The sequence below is a fragment of the Eretmochelys imbricata genome, chromosome 4 (genome assembly GCF_965152235.1).
Source record: "Eretmochelys imbricata isolate rEreImb1 chromosome 4, rEreImb1.hap1, whole genome shotgun sequence".
NCBI lineage: Eukaryota > Metazoa > Chordata > Testudines > Cheloniidae > Eretmochelys > Eretmochelys imbricata.
In genome coordinates this window covers 141,031,413-141,037,470 of record NC_135575.1, presented here as the reverse complement: position 1 = coordinate 141,037,470, position 6,058 = coordinate 141,031,413, and positions in this window count along the sequence as shown.

The following is a 6,058-nucleotide window of genomic DNA, read 5'->3' as shown; positions in this document are numbered from 1 at the left end:
TACGGGGCAAACAAAACAAAACAAAAACTGTCGAGATTTCACAAAGACAAAGCAATCGCCACCAACAGCTGAGTTTCCTCCGCGGTGCGTGGGCCAAACAAGAGGCTTACGGACCAGTTCCTCCCTCGGCACTCAGTTCCACACACTGGGCGGCCTTCAGCAGAGCTTTGGAAATGAAAGCTCCCAGATAAGAGAGGAAACACCCCCCGCAGCCATCCTGCGCTCCTGAGAACTGAACCGAGCTGCCATCCCTCGCAGCCGGAAGCTGTCGGTCAGCCACAAGATCAAATAAAAATGTCAGCCAAGAAACTCAATGTACACAATCCTTTTCTTTTATTTTTTTTTACACAATTTTTATTTTAATTTATTATTTTATTTTGTGCGTGTGTTCCCTGTCGTAGGTAGTTAACAGCTGTAGTGTGCGTTACTGTACGGTAATAAAAGCAAAATGGGCTCAAAGAATATGTGATTACCTTGGCAGGAGGAAGTGGGGGTGAGGGAGACACGACACTGCTGCTCAAAAGACGCAGCGTTTGTGGGCACTGGTCAAATCAAGAGCTCCACTTTTCCCATCCAACCCCAGACCCTTCACCAGCGTTGTTTAAAACCAAGTTTCATTTGAATGGGACTAAAATCATTCATGGTAGAACTGTCTGAACAGGGAAATGCCTGATTCACTGTTATCTGTGACCAGGTTGATAAACTGCAATGATATTTGTGGGGCCTTATTATTCATACTTGGATGCTGGCTGGATATTAGGAATTGCCAGACGGGATCAGACCCAAGGGCCATCTAGCCAAGTGGCCTGTCTCTGACAATGCCGGAACCAGATGTTTCCGAGAAAGGTGTAAGTACCCCACAGTTGTGGAATACTCTGCCTGTGGGGATATTTTTAATTAGCCCTGGATAGTGGTTCTATCATGCCCTGAAGCATGGGGGTTTATATCTCTTCTAAAGTGCTTGGTCATTTTTTAGTAATTTTCATTATGATTCTGGATCTTCTAGGCCTGAGGTAAATTAGAGCTGATTGAAAAATCCAATTTTATGTTTTCCTTGAAAAATTCCAGGCAAAATGATTGCATTCTAAAATTTCTGGGGCAGATTTAGATTTCTGGGGGTGAAATGGAAAGTTTTAGCTCATTTCAAATGAATGTTTTGTTTTCATTTTACTTTTCAAATACCAAGCCAAAACAAAAACGATTTTGTCCTTTCATTTCCAATTGTTCTCGTTGAAACATCGAAAAATTGGTCAAAACCAAGTGGTCTTGACAGTCTCAATTTGGCTGAAACTGCATTTTTTGAAAAACAATTTTTTTTAATGAAAAATTTTGTCCAGCTTTGCTGTCGAGGTCTTTTAAAAAGTAAATCCTGTAAAACTCTTGGTCTCGGCCAGTTGTGAAAATACCTGTGGATCTGGAGGCTTTTACCAGCGAATGATTCGCCTAAGGCTCGCTAGCAGATACTCGTCATTTGCTATTTGTTATTCGCCCAGTCTAAAAAAGTGGTAATTGTCCAATCAGAGAGCAGAACCGACACAAAGTGACCTAGCGCAGCAAACAGTTGATGTGAACCGCCCAGAGTCTGACAAGAATGGGTGAATCCTTGCAGACAACAACCATGGGGGAGGAATTGGGGTTGGTTTGCAGGCAGAAAAAGGGGTGATTCCCTTCTGCTATAATTCCAGGGATGCAGTAGGAAGCTAACTCTTAACTCTTAACTCTGGTTCCAGGTTTGCTGCCTCACAACGATTGCAGAGGTTCTGCCCATGCTTCTGCTCCTGCCCTCAGGCCTCTATCCCTCTGGTTTGCTGACCGCTTCATTGGTGCTTCACTTTCTGGGGCCCCCCGGCAGCTGCCTTTCTTCCCTGCATTCAGTGAGGTTGTAGACCAGTTAACGTGGCCTTTGTCTGGCAGGAATCTCCGCGCCCAGGCCTTGCTGGTACTGGGAACAGTGAGGTTCCCTATGGAGAGTGACTGTCCACCATCGCTCAGCGAAAGAAGTTGGTGGTTTCCGTCACATTCTTAATGGGCAGGGAGTCCAGCTCACAACGCCCCATTGTTCCATCAGGCGCTTGCCACCAGAGGATGAGGGCTGAATGAGCAATGGATGCTGAGATACCCTAAGGTTGAAACAGGCCGGAGGCGCTGCGTAGGGCCCACTGTATGGGGAAGTCTTGTTGAGTGTAACAGGGATGACCCCCAAAAGTCTGCACTGCTGTGGGGGCTCAGGATTAAAACAGAAAGTGACTCTTCTCATTGTAGCAGCGCTGAGAGGGGAAGGGCCCGCACATCCTGCTGGTTCTGACCCAGGCTTTTAGGTCTGTCCCTGGCATCACCGCCATGCAGCAATGTTTGCAATGCCACGGAAATGCAGTGAAACTCTGCTGCAGATCAGAGCTGAATGCTGTTTATCCTGGCAATGCCAGCATGACTGACAGCACTGTGGTTAGCAGCTACTGTGTGAGACAGGGCAGCTAACAGCTCCTCTGCGTGACAGTGAGTGGGGCGGGGTGTGGATGTGTGCAGAATTCTCACCAGGCAGCCCAGCTGGTAGGAACAAGCCCTGGTATCTCCAGGGTACACAGGCTCATCAGCCCTGGATTCCCCCATCCTTTCTCATCTCCCCATCCCTCCGCTGCACTGAATAACCTGGACAACTGCTCTGTGGCATCAGCGATGGATGAGAACCCCCCACCACAGTAAACTCCAGGGATACGATGGTGTCTCTAGCTAGCTCTCCTGAGCTGAGTTTCACGCAAACCTGGCTTGAGATTTGCGTTCCCCAGGGCCTGTTTCACCCCTCGCTGAAGCTCGGTTTACATTACTGCATCTTCACTTGCTTCACTGAAGTTACTCGTCATTTGCACCATTGCAACTGAGAGGTGAATCCGGCCCAATGAGCCTAACCTACCAGATCTTCCACTGGTGCCAAACAGTGGAGTTATGTGGCACTCCACTGCCTGACACCAGCTCAGGATCTGGCCCCATAATTTATGCTGCCCTCACTTTAGGATGCCATATGCCGGGAGGGAGGAGACATACTGGAAAATGGCACGTGCTGGGGAGGTGCATATAACATACACGTAATGTCAGTGATCCCTGTGAAGAATGCGAGATGTACACAGTGGGGCTGGCTTGTAACTTAACCTGGCATTTACACCTGTGCAGAGTGGGAGATGAGACACAACGGCCAGGGCCATGGGTGCAGAGTGCTGGTGGTGGAGCATTTCACACTCATTCCACACTCACTTTCCACAGCCGCCGATGACAGCATTAAGTTCAAGGCAGGAAGAGGCCATGCTGCCCGACTGAGTGGGGTGGGCCCCATTAGCTGGGCTGTACGTGCTCTGCCAGACCCTGTTCTACTAGGCTAGGTGAATGGGCCAGCACCGGCAAAGACAGGGAACGCTCTTCTTAGGAGCCATTGAGAAGGCAAGGTCCAAGGCTAAAGGGTCGTGGGACCGTGACTAGTCAGTCTCTCTCCCCTATACCCATGAATATTCCATTAAAAACATTCTTCAAGTGACCATTAAGGCTGCAATGACTAAGTGATCAGCGGTCAGGTGATGCCAGAGTTAAAGTTGCAGGACTAAGTGCTCAGTGATCAGGTGATGCCAATGGTAAGGATGGAGGCTGACGTACTCAGCGGTCAGGTGATGCCGACATAAAGTTTGCAATTACTAAGCACTCTGTGGCCAGGCGATGCCAAAGTTCTGGTTGCAAGACTAAGTGGTGAGATCCCAGAGATGAGACCCCCTGCCTTGCAGCTGGGGAATTTGGAGAGACAGATTAGGGACCCAGGTGCCACAGAAGTTTGGAGAGAGGGATGCTTGGGAGCCACTCAATGAAGATTTAGGACCTGGGAATTTGGAGAAACACCAGATTCGAATCAGGTTTACATGGGAACCTTGACCTGGCCCTTGGGAGGCAGGGGGAAGGTGGTTAAAGTTATCCTGCACTGTCATGCATCGTTAAATGCGATTAACAATGACCATGTCTATGCTTCTCTCCCTCCAACACCCCCACCCCACCCATGCTGTTTCCCTGTATGGTTTCTCGACCTGTTGGGAATCATGGAGCTTCGGGAGGCTGGGCCACTGTTCCCAGCCTCTGGTTTTGTTTGCACAGGCACCAAGGCACTGCAAAGCAGCAAGTGGGAGCTTCCCGGCTAGTGAGAGTAGCTGGGTTACTGGCTAACCACAGAGACGCTGCCAACTCAGCAGCCAGCAGATTGCGGGGGCGGGGTGTTTAGCGTGAAAGTGCCATGTCCCTGGGACAGACTCAGAGGCTTGGTAATGGATGACAGAGGCTTTCACCGCTCGGTCAGTGGCTGGACGGTGTCCCTGGTTGACAGGAACTGACAAGACTGCTTGGTGGCTGCAATCCATGCCTTGCATCAAACCCTACCACCATAACGGGCAGTAGCTGGCCACCTTTTTGGCCTGTTGAAAGGCCAAGGATTGAGTGGCCCATAGAAGCTGAAGAACGTGATCTATTGGGTGTAGCCAAATCCTGGAGAGATTGTTCTTGTCCCTGGGTTACCTACTTTCTTCCTTTGTCGGTTACTATTGAGAGGCAGGCCTTTCATGTACATTACAGTGGAGACTAGAGGACCCAACTGGTGTTCATTGGCGTACTTTGGCAGCATCAGCTCATTAAGTGGCCTAGTACGGACCACTCCAGCTAAGTGTGCTCCTACACAGCTTACATGGTGTCTACCATGCCTTATAGTCACCGCCCTGTCAGTGGAGAGGGAAGAGGGGCGTGGCTACCCAAAAGGGGGCGGGGAGATGGTCTCAGGACCGAACTGTGCTGTATCAGTCCTGAGCTAGCTCTTTGGCACCTTGGGGCTGTTACAAGCTAGTGTAACTTAAGGCCTGTGTAACACAAATCAGTTCTAATTGAGAGTGAGCGGGCGCTAGGCTGGGAGAGCAGGGGTAGCTTTTACATGATCCATTTTAAAGCCAGCCGGGAAGGAAGGATGGTCTTGCGGTGAATGCACTGGAATGGAACTCAGAAGATCTGAATTCAATCCCTGGCATTGCCACAGACTCCTTGCAAATCGGTGGGAGCTAGGTGCCTAAATACCTTTGTGGCTCTGGACATTAGTCTCTCTGGGTCTGTACCGTGGGGATAATTACACTTCTGTTTTTGTTGTAAGGTCTTTGGATCTGGGACCGTGTGCGTGCATTCAAACAGCTGTTGCAGGGAGACCAGGCTCTCTTGCTAGCGTAGGTCCTACAGACGCCCAGCCAGAGACAAACATGCTCTGAGTTTCTGCAGCACTGCTGACAACTCCTCACACTAAATCCTGCTTGTGGTACTGGCGCAGCTCACAGTAGAACAGACATGCTGGCTTTCGTTGGGAGAGCAGCACACTCATGAAGGGTCAGTCATTTTTTAGGTGAGCCTTTTTCAACTGCCGAGGAGAAGGAACAGCAGGTAGATGCCTTCTTTGTCTGGTGGTTGCCTTGGAAAGCCCAGCGATGTTGCCTGTGAGCTTTCTGAGGCCTAACTGAAAGGGGAGCAAGTGCAGAATTTTTCACAACGATGCAATTTCTCCCAACAGTTGGTCAGGCATTTGAGTTTAACAGATATTAACAAAAAGGCTCAGACGAATGGTTTAAACTCTCTGCCCGAAAATCTTGTCCCTTCTCCCAGATCCTCTGGTTCCACTTCCTTAGTACTTGCAGTGTCACAGTTCTAGTAGGGCCTGACTCATCTGTAGCGTCAGCCAGGAAAAACAAGCTAGAGAAGGCCCAAATTTCTGTCAAAAATCAGAGGGGAAAAAAGATTGAAAAGAAAAATACTTTCCAGGCGGACTTTTAGGCCTCAAAGAAGAAGCACACCTGGGCACATGCTTTTTCCTTTGCACCTGAGCTATTGACAGTCCATCTTTTCCACAGGAGGCCAAAAATGACAAACACCTCCACCCTCGCTGCAGTGACTAAACTGTTCTAATTGGAGAGGAGGAAATTAAATCTGTTTTTAGTGCTTTTGTTTGGACAATGTCATCGCTCTGCTCATGGGCCCCATTATTAGTAGTAAATTAAAGTGT